Raw genomic sequence first — 12,721 nt, 5'->3', positions numbered from 1 at the left:
TCAATTGTACTTCGTTCCAGTTACGTATTGCTTGAAAGAGAGTGTGTCCGTGAGTGCGTGTATCTGTGCGTGCGTCTGAGAGAGAGCGTGCGTCCGTGAGTGTGTGTATTTGTGTGTGTGTTTGAGAGAGTGTGTGTCTGTGAGTGTGTGTATTTGTGTGTGTGTTTGAGAGAGTGTGTGTCTGTGAGTGTGTGTATTTGTGTGTGTGTTTGAGAGAGTGTGTGTCTGTGAGTGTGTGTATTTGTGTGTGTGTTTGAGAGAGTGTGTGTCTGTGAGTGTGTGTATTTGTGTGTGTGTTTGAGAGAGTGTGTGTCTGTGAGTGTGTGTATTTGTGTGTGTGTTTGAGAGAGTGTGTGTCTGTGAGTGTGTGTATTTGTGTGTGTGTTTGAGAGAGTGTGTGTCTGTGAGTGTGTGTATTTGTGTGTGTGTTTGAGAGAGTGTGTGTCTGTGAGTGTGTGTATTTGTGTGTGTGTTTGAGAGAGTGTGTGTCTGTGAGTGTGTGTATTTGTGTGTGTGTTTGAGAGAGTGTGTGTCTGTGAGTGTGTGTATTTGTGTGTGTGTTTGAGAGAGTGTGTGTCTGTGAGTGTGTGTATTTGTGTGTGTGTTTGAGAGAGTGTGTGTCTGTGAGTGTGTGTATTTGTGTGTGTGTTTGAGAGAGTGTGTCTGTGAGTGTGTGTATTTGTGTGTGTGTTTGAGAGAGTGTGTGTCTGTGAGTGTGTGTATTTGTGTGTGTGTTTGAGAGAGTGTGTGTCTGTGAGTGTGTGTATTTGTGTGTGTGTTTGAGAGGTGTGTGTCTGTGAGTGTGTGTATTTGTGTGTGTGTTTGAGAGAGTGTGTGTCTGTGAGTGTGTGTATTTGTGTGTGTTTGAGAGAGTGTGTGTCTGTGAGTGTGTGTATTTGTGTGTGTGTTTGAGAGAGTGTGTGTCTGTGAGTGTGTGTATTTGTGTGTGTGTTTGAGAGTGTGTGTCTGTGAGTGTGTGTATTTGTGTGTGTGTTTGAGAGTGTGTGTCTGTGAGTGTGTGTATTTGTGTGTGTGTTTGAGAGAGTGTGTGTCTGTGAGTGTGTGTATTTGTGTGTGTGTTTGAGAGTGTGTGTCTGTGAGTGTGTGTATTTGTGTGTGTGTTTGAGAGAGTGTGTGTCTGTGAGTGTGTGTATTTGTGTGTGTGTTTGAGAGAGTGTGTGTCTGTGAGTGTGTGTATTTGTGCGTGTGTGCTTGAGAGAGTGTGTGTCTGTGAGTGTGTGTATTTGTGTCTGTGTTTGAGAGAGTGTGTGTCTGTGAGTGTGTGTATTTGTGTGTGTGTTTGAGAGAGTGTGTGTCTGTGAGTGTGTGTATTTGTGTGTGTGTTTGAGAGAGTGTGTGTCTGTGAGTGTGTGTATTTGTGTGTGTGTTTGAGAGAGTGTGTGTCTGTGAGTGTGTGTATTTGTGTGTGTGTTTGAGAGAGTGTGTGTCTGTGAGTGTGTGTATTTGTGTGTGTGTTTGAGAGAGTGTGTGTCTGTGAGTGTGTGTATTTGTGTGTGTGTGTTGAGAGAGTGTGTGTCTGTGAGTGTGTGTATTTGTGTGTGTGTTTGAGAGAGTGTGTGTCTGTGAGTGTGTGTATTTGTGTGTGTGTTTGAGAGAGTGTGTGTCTGTGAGTGTGTGTATTTGTGTGTGTGTTTGAGAGAGTGTGTGTCTGTGAGTGTGTGTATTTGTGTGTGTGTTTGAGAGAGTGTGTGTCTGTGAGTGTGTGTATTTGTGTGTGTGTTTGAGAGAGTGTGTGTGTCTGTGAGTGTGTGTATTTGTGTGTGTGTTTGGTGAGAGTGTGTGTCTGTGAGTGTGTGTATTTGTGTGTGTGTTTGAGAGAGTGTGTGTCTGTGAGTGTGTGTATTTGTGTGTGTGTTTGAGAGTGTGTGTCTGTGAGTGTGTGTATTGTGTGTGTGTTTGAGAGAGTGTGTGTCTGTGAGTGTGTGTATTTGTGTGTGTGTTTGAGAGAGTGTGTGTCTGTGAGTGTGTGTATTTGTGTGTGTGTTTGAGAGAGTGTGTGTCTGTGAGTGTGTGTATTTGTGTGTGTGTTTGAGAGAGTGTGTGTCTGTGAGTGTGTGTATTTGTGTCTGTGTTTGAGAGTGTGTGTCTGTGAGTGTGTGTATTTGTGTGTGTGTTTGAGAGTGTGTGTCTGTGAGTGTGTGTATTTGTGTGTGTGTTTGAGAGAGTGTGTGTCTGTGTATGTGTGTGTGAATTTGTGATGTGTGTGTTTGAGAGAGTGTGTGTCTGTGAGTGTGTGTATTTGTGTGTGTGTTTGAGAGATGTGTGTGTCTGTGAGTGTGTGTATTTGTGTGTGTGTTTGAGAGAGTGTGTGTCTGTGAGTGTGTGTATTTGTGTGTGTGTTTGAGAGAGTGTGTGTCTGTGAGTGTGTGTATTTGTGTGTGTGTTGTAGAGAGTGTGTGTCTGTGAGTGTGTGATTTGTGTGTGTGTTTGAGGAGAGTGTGTGTCTGTGGAGTGTGTGTATTTGTGTGTGTGTTTGAGAGAGTGTGTGTCTGTGAGTGTGTGTATTTGTGTGTGTGTTTGAGAGAGTGTGTGTCTGTGAGTGTGTGTGTATTGTGTGTGTGTTTGAGAGAGTGTGTGTCTGTGGAGTGTGTGTATTTGTCAGTGTGTGTTTGAGAGAGTGTGTGTCTGTGAGTGTGTGATTTGTGTCTGTGTTTGAGAGGAGTGTGTGTCTGTGAGTGTGTGTATTTGTGTGTGTGTTTGAGAGAGTGTGTGTCTGTGAGTGTGTGTATTTGTGTGTGTGTTTGAGAGAGTGTCTGTGAGTGTGTGTATTTGTGTGTGTGTTTGAGAGAGTGTGTGTCTGTGAGTGTGTGTATTTGTGTCTGTGTTTGAGAGTGTGTGTCTGTGAGTGTGTGTATTTGTGTGTGTGTTTGAGAGAGTGTGTGTCTGTGAGTGTGTGTATTTGTGTGTGTGTTTGAGAGTGTGTGTCTGTGAGTGTGTGTATTTGTGTGTGTGTTTGAGAGTGTGTCCGTGGTGTGTGCATTTGTGTGTGCCTGAGAGTGTGTGTGTCCGTGAGGTGCATTTGTGTGTGTGTTTGAGAGAGTGTGCCTGTGAGTGTATCGGTGTGTGTTCGAAGTGTGCGTCTGTGAGCGTGTGTATTTGTGCGTGCGTGCTTGGAAGAGAGTGTGTGTGTCTGGGGAGTGTGTGTATTTGTGTCTGTGTTTGAAAGAGTGTGTGTCTGTGAGTGTGTGTATTTGTGTGTGTGTTTGAGAGAGTGTGTGTGTCTGTGAGTGTGTATTTGTGTGTGTGTTTGAAAGAGTGTGTCTGTGAGTGTGTGTATTTGTGTGTGTGTTTGAGAGGTGTGTGTCTGTGGTGTGTGTATTTGTGTGTGTTCGAGAGTGTGTCTGTGGTGTGTGTATTTGTGTCTGTGTTTGAGAGTGTGTGTCTGTGAGTGTGTGTATTTGTGTGTGTGTTTGAGAGAAAGTGTGTGTCTGTGAGTGTGTGTATTTGTGTGTGTGTTTGAGAGAGTGTGTGTCTGTGAGTGTGTGTGTATTTGTGTGTGTGTTTGAGAGAGTGTGTGTGTCTGTGAGTGTGTGTGTATTTGTGTGTGTGTTTGAGAGAGTGTGTGTGAGTGTGTGTGTGTGTGTGTGTTTGAAAAGAAGTGTGTGTCTGTGAGTGTGTGTATTTGTGTGTGTGTTTGAGAGAGTGTGTGTCTGTGAGTGTGTGTATATTTGTGTGTGTGTTTGAAGTGTGTGTCTGTGAGTGTGTGTATTGTGTGTGTTTTGAAAGAGTGTGTCTGTGAGTGTGTGTGTATTTGTGTGTGTGTTTGAAAGGTGTGTGTCTGTGAGTGTGTGTATTTGTGTGTGTGTTTGAGAGAGGTGTGTGTCTGTGAGTGTGTGTATTTGTGTGCTGTGTTTGAAGAGTGTGTGTCTGTGAGTGTGTGTATTTGTGTGTGTGTGTTCTGAGAGTGTGTGTCTGTGATGTGTGTGTATTTGTGTGTGTGTTTGAGAGAGGTGTGTCTGTGATGTGTGTGTATTTGATGCGTGTGTGTTGTGAGAATGTGTGTGTCTGTGATGTGTGTATTTGTCGTGCTGTGTCTTGAGAGAGTAGTGTGTCTGTGAGTGTGTGTATTTGTGTGTGTGTTTGAGAAGCGTGTGTCTGTGAGTGTGTGTATTTGTGTCTGTGTTTGAGAGGTGTGTGTCTGTGAGTGTGTGTATTTGTGTGTGTGTTTGAGAGGTGTGTGTCTGTGAGTGTGTGTATTTGTGTGTGTGTTTGAAAGAGTGTGTGTCTGTGAGTGTGTGTATTTGTGTGTGTGTTTGAGAGAGGTGTGTCTGTGAGTGTGTATTGTGTGTGTGTATGAGAGAGTGTGTGTCTGTGAGTGTGTGTATTTGTGTGTGTGTTTGAGAGAAGTGTGTGTCTGTGAGTGTGTGAGTGTATTTGTGTGTGTGTGTGTGAAGAGTGTGTGTCTGTGAGTGTGTGTATTTGTGTGTGTGTTTGAGAGAGTGTGTGTCTGTGAGTGTGTGTATTTGGTGTGTGTGTTTGAGAGAGTGTGTGTCTGTGAGTGTGTGAGATTTGTGTGTGTGTTTGAAAGTGTGTGTGTCTGTGAGTGTGTGTATTTGTTATGTGTGTGAAGAGAGTGTGTGTCTGTGAGTGTGTGTATTTGTGTGTGTGTTTGAAAGTGTGTGTGTAGTGTGTATGTGTGTGTGTGTAGAAGTGTGTGTGTGATGTGTGATTTGTGTGTGTGTTTGAGAGTGTGTGTCTGTGAGTGTGTGTATTTGTGTGTGTGTTTGAGAGATGTGTGTGTCTGTGAGTGTGTGTATTTGTGTGTGTGTTTGAGAGAGTGTGTGTCTGTGAGGTGTGTGTATTTGTGTGTTGGAGAGTGGTGTCTGTGAGTGTGTATTTGTGTGTCTGTTTGAGAGTATGTGTCTGTGATTGTGATGTGTGGTCTTGTGGTCTTGTAGAAAGAGTGTGTGTCTGTGAGTGTGTGTATTTGTGTGTGTGTTTGAGAGAGTGTGTGTCTGTGCGTGTGTGTATTTGTGTCTGTGTTGAGAGGTGTGTCTGTAGTGTGTGTGTGTCTGTGTTTGAGAGTGTGTGTCTGTGAGTGTGTATTTGTGTGTGTGTTTGAAAGTGTCATCTGTAGTGTATGTGCTGTGTGCTTGAGAGAGTGTGTGTCTGTGATGTGTGTATTGTGTGTTTGTGAGAGTGTGTCTGTGGTGGTTGTATTTGTGCTGTGTTTGAGAGTGTGTGTCTGTGAGTGTGTGTGTATTGTGTGTGTGTGTTTGAGAGAGGGTGTGTGTCTGTGAGAGTGTGTGTATTTGTGTCTGTGTGTTGATGAAAGTGTGTGTCTGTGAGTGTGTGTATTTGTGTTGTGTTTGAGAGAGTGTGTGTCTGTGAGTGTGTGTATTTGTGTGTGTGTTTGAAGAGTGTGTGTCTGTGAGTGTGTGTATTTGTGTGTGTGTTTGAGAGTGTGTGTCTGTGAGTGTGTGTATTTGTGTGTGTGCTTGAGAGTGTGTGTCTGTGGTGTGTGTATTTGTGTGTGTGCTTGAGAGTGTGTGTCTGTGAGTGTGTGTATTTTGTGTGTGTGTTTGAGAGAGTGTGTCTGTGGCGTGTGTATTTGTGTGTGTTTGAGAGTGTGTGTCTGTAGTGTGTGTGTATAAATGCATCCGTGTTTGAGAAGAGGTGTGTGTCCTCGCCCAGTGCATTATTACATATTTGTGTGTGTGTTTGAGAGAGTGTGTGTCTGTGAGTGTGTGTATTTGTGTGTGTTTGAAGTATCTGTGAGTGTGTGTATTGTGTGTGTATTTGAGAAAGTGTGTGTCTGTGAGTGTGTGTGTTGTGTGTGATGTTTAGAAAAGTGTGTGTCTGTAGTGTATATTTGTGTGTGTGTTTAGAAATTGTGTATCTGTAGTGTGGCATATTTGTGTGCGTGTTGAAAGTGTGTGTCTGTAGTGTAATGTGTTGTGTGTGTTTGAGAGAGTGTGTGTCTGTAGTGTGTGTATTTGTGTGTGTGTTTGAGAGAGTGTGTGTCTGTGAGTGTAGTATGTGTGTGTGTGTTTGAGAAAGTAGTGTGTCTGTGAGTGTGTGTATGTGTGTGTGTCTGAGAAAGTGTGTGTCTGTGTGTGTGTATTGTGTGTGTGTGTTTGAGAAGAGTGTGTGTCTGTAGTGTGTGTATTTGTGTGTGTGTTTGAGAGATTGATGTGTCTGTAGAGTGTGTGTATTTGTGTGTGTGTTTGAGAAGTGTGTGTCTGTAGTGTGTATTTGTGTGTGTGTTTGAAAGTGTGTGTCTGTGAGTGTGTGTATTTGTGTGTGTGTTTGAAAGAGTGTGTGTCTGTGAGTGTGATATATGTGTGTGTGTGTTTGAGAAAGTGTGTTGTCTGTGACGTGTGTGTATTTAAGTGTGTGTGTTTGAGAAGTGTGTGTCTATGAGTGTTGATATGTGTGTGTGTGTTTGAAAGCGTGTGTGTCTGTGGTGATGTAATATGTTGTGTGTGTGTTTGAGCAGTGTGTGTCTGTGAGTGTGTGTATTTGTGTGTGTGTTTGAAAGTGTGTGTCTGCAAAGTGTGTGTGTGTGTGATGTTTGAAAGTGTGTGTCTGTGAAGTATATGTGTATATGTGTGTGTTTAAAGCGGTGGTGTATGTTGAAAGCGTATTTGAAAATGTGTTATGAGTAGTGTGTGTATTTATGTGTGTGTTTGAAGAGAGTGTGTGTCTGTAAGTATGTGTATTTGTGTGTGTGTTTGAGAGAGTGTGTGTCTGTGAGCGTGTGTATTTAATGTGTGTGTGTTAAGAAGCGTGTGTCTGTGAGTGTGTATATATTGTGTGTATGTTTGAAAGTATGTCGTGAGTGTGTGTGTGTATGTTGATGTGTGTGTGTTGCAGAAAGAGTGTATGTCTGTGAGTGTGTGTATTATGTAGTGTGTATGTTAGAGGGTGTATGTCTGTGAGCGTGTGTATGTTTAGTGTGTGTTTGAAAGAGTGTGTGTCTGTGAGTGTGTGTATTGTAATAGTGTGTGTTTGAAAGTGGTGATGTCTGTAGTGTGTGATATGTGTCCTTGTGTGTTGAGAAGTGTGTGTCTTGCGAGTGTGTGTATTGTGTGTGTGTTTGAGAGAGTATGTGTCTGTGAAGTGTGTATGTTGGTGTGTGTGTTGAAAGTGTGTGTCTGTGAGTGTGTGTATGTGTGTGTTTGAGAGTGTGTGTCTGTGAGTGTGTGAGTGTGTGTGTGTGTGTGTTGAAAGCGTGTGCTATCTGTGGAAGTGTGCGATGTGTGTGTGTGTGTTTGAGAAAGTGTGTGTCTGATGAGTGTATGTATTTGTGTGTGTGTGTTGAAAGTGTGTGTCTGTGAGTGTGTGATATTTGTGTGCTGTGTTTGAGAGAAGTGTGTGTGCTGTGATGTGTGTGTGTTTGATTGTGTGTGTGTGTGTGTGTGTGAGAGTGTGTGTCGTGTGTGATGTGTGTGTGTTTAGTGTGTGTGTGTGTGTGAAGTGTGTGTGTGTGTGTGTGTGTATTTGTGTGTGTGTTGAGAGAGTGTGTGTCTGTGAGTGTGTGTATGTGTGTGTGTGTGTTGTGAGAAGTGTGTGTCTGTGAGTGTGTGTATTTGTGTGTGTGTTTGAGAGTGTGTGTCTGTGAGTGTGTGTATTTGTGTGTGTGTTTGAGAGAGTGTGTGTGTCGTGTGTAGTGTGTGTGTGTGTGTGTGTGTGTGTGTGTAGAGTGTGTGTCTGTGAGTGTGTGTGTATGTGTGTGTGTGTGTTTGAAGATGTAGTGTGTATTGGTGTGTGTGTGTGTGATGTGTGTGTGTGTTTGAAGAGTGTGTGTGTCTGTGAGTGTGTGTGTATGAATGTGTGTGTGTTTGAGAATGTGATGTGTGTGTGTGTGTGTGTGTGTGTTTGAGAAGTGTGTGTGTTGTGAGAGTGTGTGTATGTTGTGTGTGTGTTTGAAAGAGTGTGTGTCTGTGAGTGTGTGTATTTGTGTGTGTGTTTGAGAGAGTGTGTTCTGTGAGTGTGTGTATTGTGTGTGTGTTTGAGAAGTGTGTGTCTGTAGTGTGTGTATTGTGTGTAGTGTTTGAGAATAGTGTGTGTCTGTAGTGTGTGTATTTGTGTGTGTGTGTTAGAGAGTGTGTGTCTGTAGTGTGTGTATTTGTGTGTGTGTGTTGAGAGTGTGTGTCTGTGAGTGTGTGTATGTTGTGTGTGTTTGAAAGAGTGTGTGTCTGTGAGTGTGTGTGTGTGTTGTGTGTGTTTGAGAGTGTGTGTCTGTGAGTGTGTGTATTTGTGTGTGTGTTTGAAAGTGTGTGTGTGTAGTGATGTGTGTGTGTGTGTGTGCTGTGTGTGTGTGTGTGTGTGAGAGTGTGTGTCTGTGAGTGTGTGTGTGTGTGTGTGTGTTTAGAGAAGTGTGTGTCTGTGAGTGTGTGTATTTGTGTGTGTGTTTGAGAGAGTGTGTGTCTGTGAGTGTGTGTATGTGTGTGTGTGTTTGAGAGAGTGTGTGTCTGTGAGGTGATGTGTATTTTGTGTGTGTGTTTGAAAGAGTGTGTCTATGAGTGTTGTATTTGTGTGTGTGTTGAGAGAGTGTGTGTCTGTGAGTGTGTGTATTTGTGTCTGTGTTTGAGAGTGTGTGTCTGTGAGTTGTGTGTATTTGTGTGTGTGTTTGAGAGTGTGTGTCTGTGAGTGTGTATTTGTGTGTGTGATGTTTGAGAAAGTGTGTGTCTGTGAGTGTGTGTATTTGTGTGTGTGTTTGAGGTGTGTGTCTGATGTATGTGTTGTGTGTGTTTGAAGAGTGTGTGTCTGTGGTGTGTATGTGTGTGTGTTTGAGAGAGTGTCTGTCGAGTGTGTGTATTTGTGTCGTGTTTGAGAGGTGTGTGTCTGGGGTGTGTGTATTTGTGTGTGTGTGTTTGAGAGAGTGTGTGTCTGTGAGTGTGTGTGTTTGTGAGAGTGTGTGTCTGTGAGTGTGTGTATGGTGAACACATGTGATGACAGTTTCTGAACATAGTGGAACACAGGAAGCACATTTCACTTCGGCACTGAGAGAACAGCTCACCTAAAAACTAGATTGAACCTCACACACGCTTCACTCACATCTGCTTCTACGATTCACTTTTAAACCAATAAATCTCAATTCAAATCTCTTTGGGTTTTTATCAGCTACCCAGTGAAAACACAATAAACTGGCCAAGAGCTCCCAGTGAACACAAACATCTGTTGATTCATCTCTCACAGCAGTGCTGTACAGACTACAGACAGGACGTCCCACCCAGAGGCCTCAGCAATCACAGGAAACAGAAACTCTTCAACACATGAACATGTGGCGCTTGTTTTCATAATGTCAGTTTCTGCAAACAGAAAGTGAGGTGTCGGCTCAGAGTGTTTGTGGTGTCATGTCGGCTGTGATTTAAAGTGTGTGTTTGAACATGTCTGTAGCAGTAATGTGAGGAATGTGAGAGGTCACGTGTGAGAACAGACCAACAACACTGAACTGAACTTTACCAGATCATATCTCAGGAGAAACAGACATGTTATTGTGTAGCAGGCCTGTCGCAATTAACTGATCTAATCGCAGTTATTGTGCACTTCTAATTCAATCACATTTTAGTGTGAGTGTGTGTGTGACAGTGTGTGAGAGCGTGTGTGTGTGTGTGTGTGTGTGTGAGCGTGTGTGTGTGTGTGCGTGTGTGAGAGCGTGTGTGTGTGTGAGTGTGTGTGACAGTGTGTGAGAGCGTGTGTGTGTGTGTGCGTGTGTGAGAGCGTGTGTGTGTGTGAGTGTGGTGCGTGTGTGAGTGCGTGTGTGAGCGTGTGTGTGTGCGTGTGAGTAGTGTGTGTGTGGTGTGTGTGTGTAGTGTGTGTGTAGTGTGTGTGTGTGTATGCGTGTGTGTGCGTGTGTGGCGTGATGTGTGTGTGAGTGTGCGTGTGAGTGAGCGTGTGTGTGTGTGTGTGTGTGTGTGGTGTGTGTGTGTGTGAGTGAGCGTGTGTGGTGTGCGTGTGTGTAGCGTGTGTGTGTGTGTGTGTGTGTGTGTGTGTAGTGTGTGTGAGTGGCGTGTGAGTGTGTGTGTGTGTAGTGCGTGTGTGTGTGTGTGTGAGTGGCGTGTGTGTGTGTGACGTGTGTGTGTGAGTGTGTGTGTAGTGGCGTGTGTGTGTGTGTGAGTGTGTGACGTGTGTGTGTGTGTGTGTGTGTGTGTGTGAGTGTGCGTGAGTGTGTGTAGTGTGCGTGTAGTGTGCGTGTGTGCGTGTGAGTGGCGTGTGGTGTGTAGTGAGCGTGTGTGTGTGTAGTGGCGTGTGGCGTGTAGTGTGCGTGTGTGTGTGAGTGTGTGTAGTGTGTGTGGTGTGTGTGTAGTGTGTGTAAGTGTGTGTGTGTGTGTGTAGTGTGTGAGTAGCGTGTAGTGTGTGTGTGTAGTGGCGTGTGTGTGTGTGTGAAGTGTGTGTGCGTGTGAGCGTGTGTAGTGGCGTGTAGTAGCGTGTGAGTGTGTGTGTAGTGTGTGTGTGTGTGTGAGTGTGTGTGTGTGGTGTGTGTGTAAGTGCGTGTGTGTGGCGTGTGTGTGTGTGATGTGAGTGTGCGTGTGTGTGTGTGTGTGCGTGTAGTGGCGTGTGTAGCGTGTGAGTGGCGTGTGTGTGTGCGTGTAGTGGCGTGTGAGTGTGTGTGTGTAGTGAGCGTGTGATGTGGCGTGTGTGAGTGTGTGTGTGTAGTGGCGTGTAGTGGTGTGTAGTGGCGTGTGAGTGATGTAGTGTGCGTGTAGTGGTGTGTAGTGTGTGTAGTGGCGTGTGATGTGTGCGTGTGAGTGAGCGTGAGTGTGAGTGTGTGTGTAGTGGCGTGTAGTGGCGTGTAGTGGCGTGTGTAGTGTGTGTGTAGCGTGTGAGTGTGTGTGAGTGGCGTGTAGTGCGTGTGTAGTGAGCGTGTGAGTGTGCGTGTGTGCGTGTAGGTGTGCGTGTGGTGTGTGAGTGGCGTGTGTGTGTGCGTGTGAGTGGCGTGTGTGAGTGTGTGTGTGTGCGTGTGAGTGCGTGTGTGTGTAGTGGCGTGTGTGCGTGTGAGTGGCGTGTGTGTGCGTGTGTGCGTGTAGTGAGCGTGTGTGGCGTGTGAGTGGCGTGTGTGTGAGTGAGTGCGTGTGTGCGTGAGTGTGTGTGTAGCGTGTGTAGTGAAGTGTGTGTGCGTGTGTGCGTGTAGATGGCGTGAGTGTGTGTGTAGTGAGTGTGTGTGCGTGTGAGCGTGTAGTGAGTGTGTGATGTGAGTGTGTGTGTGTGCGTGTAGTGTGTGTGTGAGTGGCGTGTGTGCGTGTAGTGTGCGTGTAGTGAGTGTGTGAGTGTGTGTGTGAGTAGTGTGTGGTAGTGTGTGCGTGTAGTGAGCGTGTGTGGTGTGTGTGCGTGTGCGTGTGAGTGGCGTGTGAGTGGCGTGTGTGAGTGTGTGTGTGTGTGTGCGTGTGTGTGTGTGTGGCGTGTGTGTGTGTGAGTGGCGTGTAGTGTGTGTGAGTGAGTGTGTGTGAGTGTGGTGTGTGAGTGTGTGTGTGAGTGTGTGTGAGTGTGTGTGTAGTGTGTGTGTGTAGTGTGTGTGAGTGGCGTGTGTGTGCGTGTGTGAGTGTGTGTAGTGACGTGTGTGTGTGAGTGTGTGTGTAGTGTGTGTGTGAGTGTGTGTAGTGTGTGTGTGTGTGTGTGTGAGTGTGTGTGTGTGTAGTGTGTGTAGTGGCGTGTGTGCGTGTGTGATGTGTGTGATGTGTGTGTGTGTGATGTGTGTGTGTGTGTGAGTGTGCGTGTAGTGATGTGTGCGTGTAGTGTGTGTGTGTAGTGGCGTGTGTGTGTGTGTGTGTGTGTGTGAGTGTGTGTGAGTGTGTGTAGTGTGTGTGTGTAGGTGTGTAGTGTGTAGTGTGTGTAGTGTGTGTGTGTGTGTGAGTGTGTGTGTGTGAGTAGTGTGTGTGTGGCGTGTAGTGTGATGTGTGTGTGTGTGTAGCGTGTGAAGTGTGTGTGAGTGTGTGTGTGTGCGTGTGAGTGTGTGTGTAGCGTGTGTGTGAGTGTGTGAGTGTGTGTGATGTGAGTGTGTGTGTGAGTGTGTGTGTGTGTGAGTGTGTGTGAGTGTGTAGTGTGAGTGTGTGCGTGTGTAGTGTGTGTGCGTGTGTGTGTGATGTGTAAGTGTGTGTGTGTGAAGCGTGTGTGTGTGTGTGTAGTGTGGTGTGTGTGTGTAGTGTGTGTGTGTGTGTGTGTAGCGTGTGTGGAGTGTGTGTATGTGTGTGTGGCGTGTGTGTGTGGTGTGTGTAAGTGTAGTGTAAGTGAGTGTGTGTGTGTGTAGTGTGAGTGTGTGTGAGTGTGTGTGTGTGAGTGTGTAGTGTGTGTGAGGTGTGTGTGTGTGTGTGATGAGTGTGTGTGTGTGTAGTGTGTGTAATGTGTGTGTGTGTGTGAGTGTGTGTGAGTGTGTGTGAGTGTGTGTGTGTGTGTGTGTGTGTGTGTGAGTGCGTGTGTGTGTGTGTGTGTGTGTAGTGTGTGTGTAGTGTGTGTGTGTGAATGTGTGTGTGTGAGTGTGTGTGTGTGTGAGTGTGTGAGTGTGTGTGATGTGTGAGTGTGTGTGTGTGTGTGAGTGTGTGTGTGTGTAGTGTGGTGTAGTGGCAGTGTGTGTGTAGTGTGTGTGTGTGTGTGTGTGAGTGTGTGTGTGTGTGAGTGTGTGTGTGTGTGTGTGTGTGTGTGTGTGTGTGTGTGTGTGTGTGTGTGGCGTGTATTTATCACTTTGTAGGGACCAAATGTCCCCATAAGGATAAGTAAAACCGAAATGTTTGACCTTGTGGGGACATTTTGTAGGTCC

General features: G+C 45.4%; 1 long non-coding RNA gene across 1 annotated transcript; it reads left to right on the top strand.

Moving 5' to 3' along the window:
• The first annotated feature begins 2,817 nt into the window (after positions 1–2,817).
• LOC127642786 (uncharacterized) lies at positions 2,818–5,450 on the top strand. The gene is made up of 3 exons (XR_007970410.1): positions 2,818–2,852; positions 4,195–4,283; positions 5,383–5,450. It is a non-coding gene; the product is annotated as an uncharacterized LOC127642786 (long non-coding RNA).
• The last annotated feature ends 7,271 nt before the right edge of the window (positions 5,451–12,721 follow it).

The sequence above is a fragment of the Xyrauchen texanus genome, unplaced genomic scaffold (assembly GCF_025860055.1).
Source record: "Xyrauchen texanus isolate HMW12.3.18 unplaced genomic scaffold, RBS_HiC_50CHRs HiC_scaffold_825, whole genome shotgun sequence".
Taxonomy (NCBI): domain Eukaryota; kingdom Metazoa; phylum Chordata; class Actinopteri; order Cypriniformes; family Catostomidae; genus Xyrauchen; species Xyrauchen texanus.
Note: the sequence above shows the minus strand (reverse complement) of the source record. Positions and strands in the feature narration are given on the sequence as shown.